Source organism: Aegilops tauschii, chromosome 6 (assembly GCF_002575655.3).
Source record: "Aegilops tauschii subsp. strangulata cultivar AL8/78 chromosome 6, Aet v6.0, whole genome shotgun sequence".
Lineage (NCBI taxonomy): Eukaryota > Viridiplantae > Streptophyta > Magnoliopsida > Poales > Poaceae > Aegilops > Aegilops tauschii.
Genome location: NC_053040.3, coordinates 313516140 through 313530680, shown reverse-complemented (window position 1 = coordinate 313530680; position 14541 = coordinate 313516140).

Below are 14541 nucleotides of genomic sequence, written 5' to 3'. Positions count from 1 at the left end.
CGGGTTTTCTAGAGCCCGAGGGTCATCTTTATTTTAAACCCCCGGGCCAGTGTTCCTCTGAGTGCTGGTCCAAACTAGAGCCACTTACAGCGCCACCTTGGGGAAACTCGAGGATTGGTTTTAGCTGTACGTAGTGTTCATCTGGTGTGCCCTGAGGACAAGATATGTGCAGCTCCTATCGGGATTTGTCGGCACATTTGGGCGGCTTTGCTGGTCTTGTTTTACCATTGTCGAGATGTCTTGTAAACCGGGATTCCGAGACTGATCGGGTCTTTCCGGGAGAAGGTTTATCCTTCGTTGACCGTGAGAGCTTATGATGGGCTAAGTTGGGACACCCCTGCAGGGTATTATCTTTCGAAAGTCGTGCCCACGGTTATGAGGCAGATGGGAATTTGTTAATGTCCGGTTGTAGATAACTTGTCACTTGACCCAATTAAAATACACCAAGTGCGTGTGTAGCCGTGATGGTCTCTTCTCGGCGGAGCCCGGGAAGTGAACACGGTCTGTGTTATGTATGACGTAAGTAGGTGTTCAGGACCTCTTCTTGGTCATTGCTAGATGACGTCCGTTCCATTGCTTCTCTTCTCGCTCTCATTTGCGTAAGTTAGCCACCATACATGCTTTTGCCGCTGCAGCTCCACCTCTTTGCACCTCCTTGTCCTATAAGCTTAAATAGTCTTGATCTCGCGGGTGTGAGATTGCTGAGTCCCCGTGACTCACAGATTCTACCAAAACAGTTGCAGGTGCCGACGATGCCAGTGCAGATGATGGCGTCGATCTCAAGTGGGAGTTCGATGAGGAACGTGGTCGTTACTATGTGTCTTTTCCTGATGATCAGTAGTGGAGCCCAGTTGGGACGATCGTGGATCTAACATTTGGGGTTGTCTTATTTTCATCTGGATTTTGACCGTAGTCGGTCTATATGATTGTATTTTGGATGATGTATGATGATATTTATGTATTGTGTGAAGTGGCGATTGTAAGCCAACTCTTTATCCCATTCTTGTTCATTACATGGGATTGTGTGAAGATGACCCTTCTTGCGACAAAACCACTATGCGGTTATGCCTCTAAGTCGTGCCCCGACACGTGGGAGATATAGCCGCATCGTGGGCGTTACAAAAGTAGAGCTCATTTCATGCCTCCATGTGAGCTCATCTTCAATTCTTTGATTCTGTCCAAAATTTCAGTTTGTGAAGCAAGTATATTTTATCTTGCTCCATTATTCTAGGCCTTCTACTATCCATATAACCTACCTCCACCCATTTTGGGCATGGTTCATCAAGCCATTATTCCTCTAGAATGTTTGCAAGTTTTTGTCCAAAGGAGATGTTTGTGAGGCAAGTACCAGTTTGGCTTGGCCAATTGGTATGAGACTTTTTGAGCATCTTCATAGGACCAAATGACTCTACCTTGCCCAATCTGAGCTCCAGTTGATGCTTCATCAGAGTGCATCATCCTAATCTAGTTTCTGGACCAGTTTATGTGGTTGTTAAGCAACTACATTAAATCTTGATCCTAATCCTCTCCAAGTTACCAGGGTGAAAGTCCTTCTTACCCTAAACCTACCAGACAACTCCATTGCTTCCAATCCCTTTCCTGTTGCTCAGCAGTTCTCACCCAAGTTTACTGCAGAGGGTGATTAGCATTTAACCATAGCTCTTTTAACCAAACTACCAGCGCAGTTGCAACCTACCTTGGATGAACTTACCCGTAGACATCAAGTTCCAGCCCATCTCCCCCGCTACATGCCAGTGCACGCGGTGACCGCGTTAATGGCAAGCCTGTGGCGTGCTCTGCTGCCATTGGCCGCGCCCAGGATGGATTCTTGCTCGGGCCCCTCCTCCTCTCGTTGTCTTAGCGCGCGTGAGCATGTCCATTGTCTTCCTCTCGTCGTCGCCGATCACCTGGACCCCGCTCCCCCTCCGGCAGCTTCCTCACCGACGCAAACCGCCGCGTGCCCATGGACGTACAGTGGCGTTTTGGCTCGGTTCGTCGCCGTCTTCTTCCTCCCTGCGCCCCCTTGGCCTCCTCTGCCCCGTGAGAGCCTCCACTGCTCCTCCTACATCGTCTACCTCCGAGCTCACGAGCGAGGGCACGTGTCCGCGGCGACGCCAGTGCGGCACCTCGTCCCGTGGCTATATAAGCCAACCCGGAGCTCCCTCGACCGCACCAGCAGCCTCACTCCTCTCCCCTAGTCCCCCCGAGCCCCTTCCCTGAGCACCGGAACCCCTCCTCGGCCTCCATTGCCACCATGGCCGCCTTTCGGCTCCGCTCAAATTCGAGCTGGGCAGTGCCCCTCCCCCTCTCTTTCCACCACCAATAGACTCCTCCTCCACCTAGACTTCGCCCCCGTGCTCTCCCTCCCCTCCGGTGGCCTTCTGCCATGAGCTCGCCGCCGACCGAAGATCGCCGTCCGCCGCGGCTGGCCTCCCGCTCAGCCAAGCCCTTCCCCGTGGCTGCATCTTGCCTGGATGGATCCGCCTCGTTGCGCTGATCACGCTGGTAGGTCGCACGCCGCGAGAGGTGGCCGGAGTCGCCGGGAATCCGCGTCGGGCCGCCGGTCTCGTCTCTGCATCGCGGGCGAGCGGGAGGAGGAAGAAGGAGCCAGGCCAGGCGGGCCCCATGTCCACGCGGCCCCACCTGTCGGCGGGCAGGCGTTAACCCTGCCTGCCTAGCTGGATAAGTGACAGGCCCCACAGCCCGTGGGACCCGCACGTCAGCGACCCAAGCCCGGCCCCGCCGCTGTCCACGTGGATATTGGAAGCGTACTTCGCAGAAGTACATTTTTGCCTTCAAAAAGCGTATTTCTCCTCTGCTCCAGCCGTAAGTGCGCTTTCATAGTTTGAAAACGTATTCTCTCCTTAGGCGCCTTCTGTTTTCTCACTCAGGGGCCTGTTTGTAGAGATTCTTTTACAGATCAGTCCTTGAACTTCGTCGGGCTATAACTTTTTAACCACAACTCCAAATGAGGTGATTCCAAAGCCCACTTCTTCATCTCGTCAAGCCCGTTCTGTTGGTTTAATTTTCACAATGGTTTGACACTGTAAAAATGACCGTTTTGCCCTTGCCCGTAAACAGCCCCTCCGAGAGAGAACTGTTTCCGGCAAATCTTTCTGTGGCTTCACCGCACTTCTCCCCGATGCCTTCTTCACCCCCAGGCAAGCCACAATACCCACTTGCATGATAGTCATGCAGTAGCCATGGTTTTCAACTTGAATATTTATTAAATGATTGCTTGTTAAAATATGGTTATCGTTGTTTCGGTCTGGGTTAGTGCTTACTTGCTTGCTATGTTGTTATGCACCAGGTTATCATGCCCTGCTAGTTGCTAGTATTACTTTCATATTGCCATGCTTGATAGTAGTACATGGTGGGTTGGTCATGTTCTTTGGTGCATGACTAACATCGGTTACCGAGTACTGTTAATATGCATTGTTCCTTTGTTGTTAGTTGGTTAAGTGTTACTCGTTAATGTTATTGATGAGTTCTGGCATGGTATTTATGGTTGATGCTAGTGGTCATGTTATACTATGAGTAGTGTTGCACTTCTAATATTTATGCTCGTCATTATGCCATGTTCAGTTGGAGATTATTCATAGTTGATATGATGGATAGTTATGTTGCATCCCGTGCTTATGTTGATATCATGCTCATGCTTTGTATATGCATCATGTTATTTTATCATGGCTCAGCATATTGCATTCAAGTTTAACCGGATTATATTGAACTTGAACAACTGTTGGCTGAGTCATGGTGCCACCATATTGAAACTGACCAGTGCAACCACGCTTACCTTTATGGGACGGTCCTAACTGGGTCTATTGTCGTGCCTCTCGCCGGTGCCTCCAACTAGGGAAGGTTATGGGCGTGTGTACCCTGATCAGGTAAGCAGACATAACCTTGTGTGCCCGTTGTTGTTATTTTTATGGATCCGGTCCCCGTGAGGGACGTTTGGCCACGACGGTGGTCATTTTGTCTTTGGTAGACACGGGGCCACCCAAGACTAGCCCAGTTGGGAGTGGTTCGGAGTGGCCGGGAGAGTGTCATGACAATAGATCAGTTTTGTCAGAATGCCGTTGGTCCACCCGAATGGGAGTGCGAGGCCATGGGTTCCGTGGTGTGGGTACAGTGTACTAACCTCTGCAGAGTGTATATTAAATCTATCGATAGCCGCGCCCGTGGATAAGGGCCCAATTCGTGTCGGTCACACCGTGAGTCAACAGTATTAATAATAACTTGATTAATGACAACCCCGGTTTGATGATGAGATAAGTTGGTTGTGATCGCCGGAAAGATCACCGTTTGAGACCAAGTGTTGGTCATGGTTGTGATCGCCGGAATGATCACCGTGGTATCGAGGATATCGAGTTGTTGGGTATTCGTGATGTTGTGCGAGAATCATGGGTAAAGATCAAGCTCCTTGTGGTCATTTAATGACTACAGTATTGTTTATACCAAGCTTGATTTGATCCTGAGATGATCGTGTGATGTCCGAGGTTGGTAAGTGATGCATGTGATGGTTACGTAGTAACCCGAGCAGAATAAATAGTGCATATAGTGTCATCATGTTGCATACTAGTATCGTCAGATTCATATGTTCATGCCATGCCCATATTGTTCTAGCTGTATCATGTTCAGTTTGCTCATGTCATGTTGTTATGAGGATCTCATGTTAAGTCCTGCTTAACCTGTAATTGCCATGCTGATGTTTGTCTTGAATGCTTCTGGTTATTGTGAGCTTGCAAGTACATTCAATGTACTGACCTGGCGTGTCATGCCAGCTTGCAGGTCGTGCCTGGGTTGCTTGCTTGTTTGGTGTTGTCCCTATGTTCACGAGCTAGGATAAGCGTTCCAGCCAGAGTCCCTGCGGAGTGGAGTTCACCACCGTTGTCGTTGTTCCGCTGCTAGAAGTTTTTCCGCTGCTTCGAGTTGTTCTGCTGCTTGCATAGAGCAACTGAGGATGGCGTAGTGTCGCCGTGCCGATGTTATTCATTGTAATATCGAAGACCTTGTATTCATATTCTTGTAATAATAGTAAGCTGGTTTGTTCTATGCTAAGCAGTGCCGTATTCCAGAAGACTTCTCCTCGATCTCTGGGCTGGAATACGGGGCGTTCCGGTTTTCTCTGAGCCGGGGTGCCACATCTAGCTACTAGCTATGGACCCTTAGGTCCGTGGTAATTTACTCACACATCATCGAAATGGCAGCAAGGTTGGTGTAGAGTCCCTCCATGATTGAATCCCCCTCCAACAGAGTAACGAAAAAGGCCCCAAGATGGGATCTCACAAGAACAGAAGCTTGCGACGGCCGAAAAGTATTTTTGGTGTGCCCTCTGGTATACGGGGAATATTTGGGTATTTATAGAGCTGGAATTAGGGTTAGGGAAGTCCCGAGGGGCCCACAACCCTGGGGCCCCCCCTAGGGCGCGCCTCTAGGGCTTGTGGCCCTCTCGTGGCTCTTCTCGCCTGCTCCCGAAGCTTCGTGGTTGTCTTCTGGTCCAAGAAAAATCCTCAAAAAATTTCATTCTGTTTGGACTCCATTTGGTATTGATTTTCTGTAAAAGACAAAAACAAGGGAAAACAGCAACTGGCACTGGGCACTAGGTTAATAGGTTGGTCCCAAAAATGATATAAAATAGCATATTAATGCATAAAAACATCTAGGATGGATAATATAATAGCATGGATTAAAAAAATTATAGATACATTGGAGACGTATTAAGCGTCCCCAAGCTTAATTCCTGCTCTCCTCGAGTAGGTAAATGATAAAAACAGAATTTTTGATGTGGAATGCTACCTAACATGTTTATTATGTAATCTTTCTTATTGTGGCATGAATATTTAGATCCATAAGATTCAAAACAAAAGTTTAATATTGACATAAAGATAATAATACTTCAAGCATACTAATAAAGCAATCATGTCTTCTCAAAATATCATAGCTAAAGAAAGTTATCCCTACCAAATCATATAATCTTGTCATGCTCTATCTTCATCACACAAAGTATTTATCATGCACAACCCCGATGGCAAGTGATGTCGGCTAGGACTACGTCGGTATTTCCCCAAAGAGGAAGGGATGATGCAGCACAGCGACGGTAGGTATTTCCCTCAGTGAAGAAACCATGGTTATCGAACCAGTAGGAGAACCAAGCAACACAACGTAAACATCCCCTGCACACAGATAACAAATCCTCGCAACCCGACGTGTTAAAGGGGTTGTCAATCCCTTCCGCGTAACGGCGCCAGAAATTGGCAAACGGACGTGAGATAAAATTGTACTAGATTGATAGATTGAATGCCAAATAAAATAAATAAGAATAAGACGCAGCAAGGTATTTTTGGTTTAATAGATCTGAAAATAAATGCAAAGGAAAAGTAGATCACAAAGGCAAATATATGAGAAAGAGACCCGGGGGGCGCAGGTTTCACTAGTGGCTTCTCTGGAGAAAAATAGCAAACGGTGGGTAAACAAATTACTGTTGGGCAATTGATAGAACTTCAAATAATCATGACGATATCCAGGCAATGATCATTATATAGGCATCACGTCGAATATTAGTAGACCGACTCCTGCCTGCATCTACTACTATTACTCCACACATCAACCGCTATCCAGCATGCATCTAGTGTATTAAGTTCCTGGAAAAACGGAGTAATGCAATAAGAATGATGACATGATGTAGACAAGATCTATCTATGTAGAGATAGACCCCATCGTTTTATCCTTAGTAGCCACGATACATATGTGTCGGTTCCCCTTCTGTCAGTGGGATCAAGCACCGTAAGATCGAACCCACTACAAAGCACCTCTTCCCATTGCAGGATATAGATCAAGTTGGCCAAACAAAACCCAAATATCGGAGAAGAAATACGAGGCTATAAGAGATCATGCATAAAAGAGATCAAAGAAACTCAAATACTTTCATGGATATAAAAAGATATAACCGATCATAAACTCAAAGTTCATCAGATCCCAACAAACACACCGCCAAAAGAGTTACATCATATGGATCTTCAAGAGACCATTGTATTGAGAATTCAGCGAGAGAGAGGAAGCCATCTAGCTATTAACTACGGACCCGAAGGTCTACAAAGAACTACTCACGCATCATCGGAGAGGCACCAATGGAGGTGGTGAACCCCATCCGAGATGGTGTCTAGATTGGATCTGGTGGTTCTGGACTCCCCTAGGGTTTTGGGAATATTGGGGTATTTATAGAGCAAAGAGGTGGTCCGGGGGGCACCCGAGGTGGGCACAACCCACCAGGGCGCGCCTGGGCCTCCTGACGCGCCCTGGTGGGTTGTGCTCTCCTCGGAGCACCCCCCAGGCGCAGCCAGGGCCCGTTAGGTGTCTTCTGGTCCAAAAACAATCTCCGTAAAGTTTCGTTGCATTTGGACTCCATCTAATATTGATTTCCTGCGATGTAAAAACATGCAGAAAACAGCAACTGGCACTTGGCACTATGTCAATAGGTTAGTACCAGAAAATGATATAAAATGATTATAAAACATCCAAGATTGATAATATAAAAGCATGGAACAATTAAAAATTATAGATACATTGGAGACGTATCAGCAAGCCCAGCAATTGTTTCATACTTTTAATATTCTCAAACTTTTTCAACTCTCATGCAATATATGAGCGTGAGCCATGGATATAGCACTATAGGTGGAATACAATATGATGGTGGAGGTTGTGTGGAGAAGACAAAAAAGGAGAAAGTCTCACATTAACGAGGCTAATCAATGGGCTATGGAGATGCCCATCAATTGATGTCAATGCAAGGAGTAGGATTTGCCATGCAACAGTTGCACTAGAGCTATAAGTGTATGAAATCTCAAAGGAAAACTAAGTGGGTGTGCATCCAACTCGCTTGCTCACGAAGACCTAGGGCAAGTTGAGAAAGACCATCATTGGAATATACAAGCCAAGTTCTATAATGAAAAATTCCAACTAGTAATATATGAAAGTGACAAAATAGGATACTCTCTATATGAAGAACATGGTGCTACTTTGAAGCACAAGTGTGGAAAAGGATGGTAACATTGTCCCTTCTCTCTTTTTCTCTAATTTTTTTTTCTTTTCTTGTTTTCCTTTTTTTATTTTGGGCTCTTTTTCTTGTTTTTATTTTAAGTCCGGAGTCGCATCCCGACTTGTGGGGGAATCATAGCCTCCATCATCCTTTCCTCACATGGGACAATGCTCTAATAATGATGATCATCACACTTTTGTTTACTTAAAACTCAAGAATTACAACTTGATACTAGAACAAAGATATGACTCTATATGAATGCCTCATGCATATGAAAGCAATATGACAATGATGGGATGTGTCATAACAAAACAAAACGGTGGGAGTTGTATGGCAATATATCTCGGAATGGCTATGGAAATGCCATAATTGGTAGGTATGGTGGATGTTTTGAGGAAGATATAACGTGGCTCATGTGTGAAAGAGCGTATCATATCATGGGATTTGGATGCACCGGCAAAGTTTGCACCAACTCTCAAGGTGAGAAAGGGCAATGCACGGTACCGAAGAGGCTAGCAATGATGGAAGGGTGAGAGTGCGTATAATCCATGGACTCAACATTAGTCATAAAGAACTCACATACTTATTGCAAAAGTTTATTATCTATCGAAACAAAGTACTAATATGCAGGATCCTAGGGGGATAGATTGGTAGGAAAAGACCATCGCTCGTCCCCGACCGCCGCTCATAAGGAAGACAATCAAAAATAAATCATGCTCCAACTTCATCGCATAACTAGAGATCATACATGCATGCTTTAGGAATCACAAACCTTAACACAAATATTCTTACTAATCCACAATTACCAACTACCATGACTCTAATATCACCATCTTTATATCTCAAAACAAATGCAAGGAATCAAACTTCTCATATATTCAATGACCTTCATGAAAGTTTTTATTGTATCCCTCTTGAATACCCATCATATTAGGACTAAATTCATAACCTAAGCAAATTTCCATACTATTTATAAGACTCTCAAAATAATATAAGTGAAGCATGAGAGTTCATCAATTTCTTCAAAATAAAACCACCATCGTGCTCTAAAAAGATATAAGTGAAGCACTAGAGAAACTACCTAGCTCAAAAGATATAAGTGAAGCACACGGAGTATTCTAATAAATTCACGATTAATGTGTGTCCCTCTCAAATGGCCTGTAAAGCAAGGATGATTGTGGCAAACTAAAAAGAAAAGACTCATATAATACAAGACACTCCAAGAAAAACACATATCGTGTCGTGGATAAAAATATAGCCTCAAGTAATTTTACCGATGGATTGAAGACAAAAGAGGGGATGACATCCGGGGCATCCCCAAGCTTAGATGCTTGGTTGTCCTTGAATATTAGCTTGGGGTGCCTTGGTCATCACCAAGCTTAGGCTCTTGCCACTCCTTATTCTCTAGTCCATCAAAACTTCACTCAAAACTTGAAAACTTCACAACACAAAACTCAACAGAAAACTCATGAGATCCATTAGTGAAACAAAGCAAATAAACCCTTTTAGGTATTGTTGTAAACTCATTCCAAATTTATATTGGTGTTATATATAATGTATTCTAACTTCTACATGGTTCATAACCCCCAATGCTACCCATAGATTCATCAAAATAAGCAAACAACACAATGAAAGCAGAATCTGTCAAAAACAGAACAGCCTGTAGTAATGTGGACTTTGACCAAACTTATGTAACTCCAAAACTTCTGAAAAATTAGGACAACGCAGGCAATTTGTATATCAATCTTGTGTAAATAATCAGAATTTTATCACGCTCCAGTGAATTTTAACAATTCTGCTACTAGATGCAAAAAAAATTAGTTTTTCAGCAAAATCAAATCAACTATCACTGAAATCATCCCAAAGGTCTTATTTGGCACAAACACTAATTAAAACACCAAAACACAATTATTACAGAAGTAATATTGCATATACTCATAAAACAGAAAATAAAAATAAAAATACAGGGTTGTCTCCCAACAAGCGCTTTTCTTTAAAGCCTTTTAGGTATGCGTTGATAATTTTAAAGATGCTCACACGAAAGACAAAAAATTGAAGCACAAAGAGAGCATCATATAGCATGTGAAAAAAAAATTAAGTCTAACGTACTTCCTATGCATAGGCATTTTATAGGGAAAATATCTATCAAGACCAGCAAAAACTAGCATATGCAAGGAAGAAGAAAGAAACAATAGCAGTCTCAACATAACGAGAGGTAATTTAGTAACATGAAAATTTCTACAACCATATTTTCTTCTCTCATAATAATTACATGTTGGATCATATTCATATTTAACAATATAGCTATCACGTAACATATTCTCTACATGATCCACATGCATGCAAAGTTGACACTCTTCCAAAATAGTGGGATTATCATCAAATAAAGTCATGACCTCTCCAAGCCCACTTTCATAAAAAAATCATAAGATTGAACAATATCCAAATATGTGGGTTTATTTTTAGCTATAGTTGACACTCTTCGAACCCAACTTTCAATATTATTGCAAAAATATTCATCATGAGGCTTAAATAAATTTTCAAGATCATAAGAAGAATCACCCCAATCATGATCATTGCAATGTAGTAGACATATCAAAATTAGCATCCGCAGGCTTGGGGTTTGGCATATTATTAGCAAATTGGCATTAATATAATGTATAATAACACCATTGCAATCATGCTTTTAATTCAAGGAGCTATCATGAATCACTTCATAAATTTCCTTTTTAGCTCTTCATCACAATTTTCAGATTCACAAATTTCAAGCAAAACTTCATAAAGATAATCTAGTGCACCCAACTCACTAGCAATTGGTTCATCATAATTGGATCTTTTTAAAAGATTAGCAAGTGGATGAGGATCTGTAACAAACCAAATTTTCAATTTGGAATGTTATACATTAGATCATCATTGCATATCATATTTTATTGCATTTTGATTTGATCCTAGAAATTCTACGCAACTCAAGGACCCACGGAGAGAGTTGGGGATTTCATAATTTTCATATTCGAGTTTTTCTCGAATTTTGAAAAGAGGATCGTTTGATTTTAATTATTTTTCTCTGAAATATTTCTTTTATTAAAATAAAAGAGAGAGGATAAAATGACTTCCCCAAAATAAATAAATATCGGAGATTTAATATTAAAATCAAATAAGATTTTTATTTGGAGTTTTATCACTATTTTATTTGAATTAGGAAAAATATGCGTTTTTAAAAATTGCATTTTAGGGCCAAATAAATGTTCACCTTGTCCGGCTTTTTTTAGAAGACGGGGAAAATTTATTTCGGGATTTTTGCAGTCCGTTTAGTATTTCTTTTCTTTCTTTTTCTACACGTCAGAATTATTTAAAAAAAAGTCAAACCGACTCCGGGCCGTACCCGAGCGGGACTCCGCCCGGGGGGCCTTTATAAGCCGCCACCCCGAGTCGCCGAAGCCCACCAGCGCCGCCAGCCCGCCCCGCGCCCCGAAACCCTAACACTTGCCCGACGCCGCCGCCCCGCGCCGCCTCGCCGGAGCCGCCCGCCGCCGCCCTCGCCGGACTTGCCGGAGGTAGCCGCCCGCCGCCGCCGGTTTTCTTCGGAAAACCGTACGGTTTTTTTAAAAGACCCGCGGTTTATTTTTTTAGATCGGTTTATTTTATTTTTTTCGGTTTAATTATTTAGCGAACGCCCATTCGTTCGTTCGTTTTAATGAACGGTTTTCACCGTTTAACCGCAGACAACGAACGTTCGTTCGTTAGCCTATTCGTCAGTTTTTCTTTTTCTCGGATTTTCCGCGATTATTTTCGATCGTGATTTGTGATCTGATTTTCGTTTTAGTGTAACTTTTCGTTCGTTTATTCTGAATCAGGCGATTCAAGCGCCTAGAGTTTCGTCTCGAAGCCCTCTTTCTGTTTAACCAACTTAAACAAGTTTTGCTACTGTAAAATTTGACTTTAGTCCAGATTAGTAAACGAAGCTTGTTTCTTTTGCCGTTTGAGTTTTGTTGCTTTGTTTGATTTGATTCTTTTTGCAAACTGGAGTTCTTAAGTTGACTTTCTGGTTAGATCTCTTATTTGAGTTTTACCCTTGCCCTTGCTTGATTGCTTATTGTATGCTTGTTTGTTTGTGATAGAGTACCCGGAGTGCGAAGCGTGCTACTACGAGTCTCTAGGTTTCGCGGATCATCAGCAAGGCAAGTAACACTTTGATCATACTTCTTTCATACCCAGTTTTTATGCATTAGTATCACCCCTCAAACATTGCATGAGTAGGATTGATAACATGTGGGTATTGGGAAGTAGTTGATGAGGTAGGAACCTATTGCCCTGCATTCAAACCTTGGGAGTTACTATTACGTTATGCTTATATTGCCATGCTATGCTCGTAGACGTGGTTTGGGTTTGAGAGTATTCATGACTGATGTGAGATTGTTAATTAATGGTTCAACTTAAGGTGGCAACTTAAATACACATCTGGGTGGATTGAGGCACCTGGGGAATTCCAGTGATTGCCTGTATTTTTTTGGAAATCCCGGGGTACCGTGTGATTCTCCTATGGACTGCCACCTAGGCTCAAAGGGATCATAAGATTATTCATGCTAGAAACTTCTGTGCGCAGCCACAAGCTATTATGGGCTCTAGCATAGTTGATTAAGTCGCGTGAACTCTTACAGTGGTAGACTAGCAGATGTAGGGGATGTAGGTGGTACTGTCTACCTATCATAAGGCGCTAACGCTTCTGAAAGACTGTGTCTCGGTCATCCGTTTCTCAAACACCATGTAGTGCGAGAAATCCAACGGAGGAGATCGTGTCTTGTGGGGAAAAGTGCGCAAACCTCTGCAGAGTGTATAAACTAATCATGGTTAGCCGTGTCCCCGGTTATGGACATCTTGAGTATCTGGTTCTTGGATTATCATGTTGATCTCATCACTCTTAATTATAAAAAATTGTTGGGTTGTTAATGATTACTTTTAATTGGGGTTGAGAGGGGGTTTACCTTCTCAATATTTTTTTCAACAAACTTTGTAGTTAAATAAAATATATTCCTTTGTAGTAGGGAAAAATTGGCTTTTCGCAAAACATATTAACCATACAGCCTCCACTAGCCATATATGCATATAGTGATAGCATTATTCTGTTCATTACTCTCTTGTGTTACATTGCCAGCATATTCCATGTGCTGACCCGTTTTCGGGCCGCAACGTATCATGTTGCAGACTTTTCAGACGACGAGTAAGGAGCCTTAGGTCACGTTCTTTCACTCAGTGATGCCGTTGGAGTTGATGGACTCACTTTATCTTCCAAGCCTTCCGCTGTTATCGTATTAGATGGCCTTAAGTCATTTTTATTGTAATAAGTTCTCTTTTGAGACATTCGATGTAATAAGTGTGATTGCTACTCTGTTATAAATCCTTCAAGTATTGTGCGTGTCAGCATTACCGATCCAGGGATGACACTTATGCACAGAGATCAGACTGTCTGAGGTCTGGTCGCTACAAAGATGGTATCAGAGCACCCGCTGACTGTAGGACACGACCACTAAGCTAAAGCCCTAGATCACTACTCTCTTCTCATTTTAACTCCTCTCCATTTTCTACTCTTTAGGATGGCGGATGCAAGGATCAAGTTCATGCAACCAGATGAAGACACCCCTTTTGGACGCCACTTGAAGGAAGTTACTAGGTACCTGAACATCGGAATACCAAGCTTCACGGGGACTTATAACGCCACTTTACCAGAAGAGGAGCGCTGGATGATTCAAGTTCAAGTTCCAGGAAGGACGTTCACGCCAGTCACTGAGCCCATAGAGTTTTCTTTTGATGCACCAACCTGGAGTCTAGGAAAGAGTATGGCAGCTCACATTACCATGGGACGCATTGGAGAAGTTTACCACAAGGATCTCAAGGATACTATCTACCAGATTTGTGGGCGCCGAGATGAGCAATGGGAGATGATCAGCACCAGTAAGGATAGATCGATTGCCTCTTTCATCCAGGAGTTAAACCAGCACATTCGACGCCAGGAGAACCAGATGTGCGCAGGCATGATAGATTTAAAGAAGGCGATGACAAGGATCACGGAACTGGAGGAAGAACTCAAGGCTACACGCGAAGATTATATGGAGGAAATCGTCGTGCTAGTCGAGAAGAATGACGACCTGACTAGGAAGCTCGGAGTTTTCATGGGAGACCCCGCGCCAGGAGGAGAAGATGACGATTCCACTTGCCCGGAGAACTACATCATCATCAAGGCACTGACTCGGACCCTGATGATAGCGATGATGACTATGTTGATGAAGCTGGAGCAGATATCATGGAGTCCTCGACCGATCAATTTTTCTAGTCGACCACCATATCAGTAGTAGTATTCCACCATGTATATAGTATAGTCCAAGCACTTTTGTAACGATAGTTCTAGACCGATTGTATGCCCTTTGTTTGATTGATTGAGTGATATGTTTGTGTTTGTCTCATGTGCATATGGGTAGTGTTTTTCCCTCTAGACCTCATTCTATTCT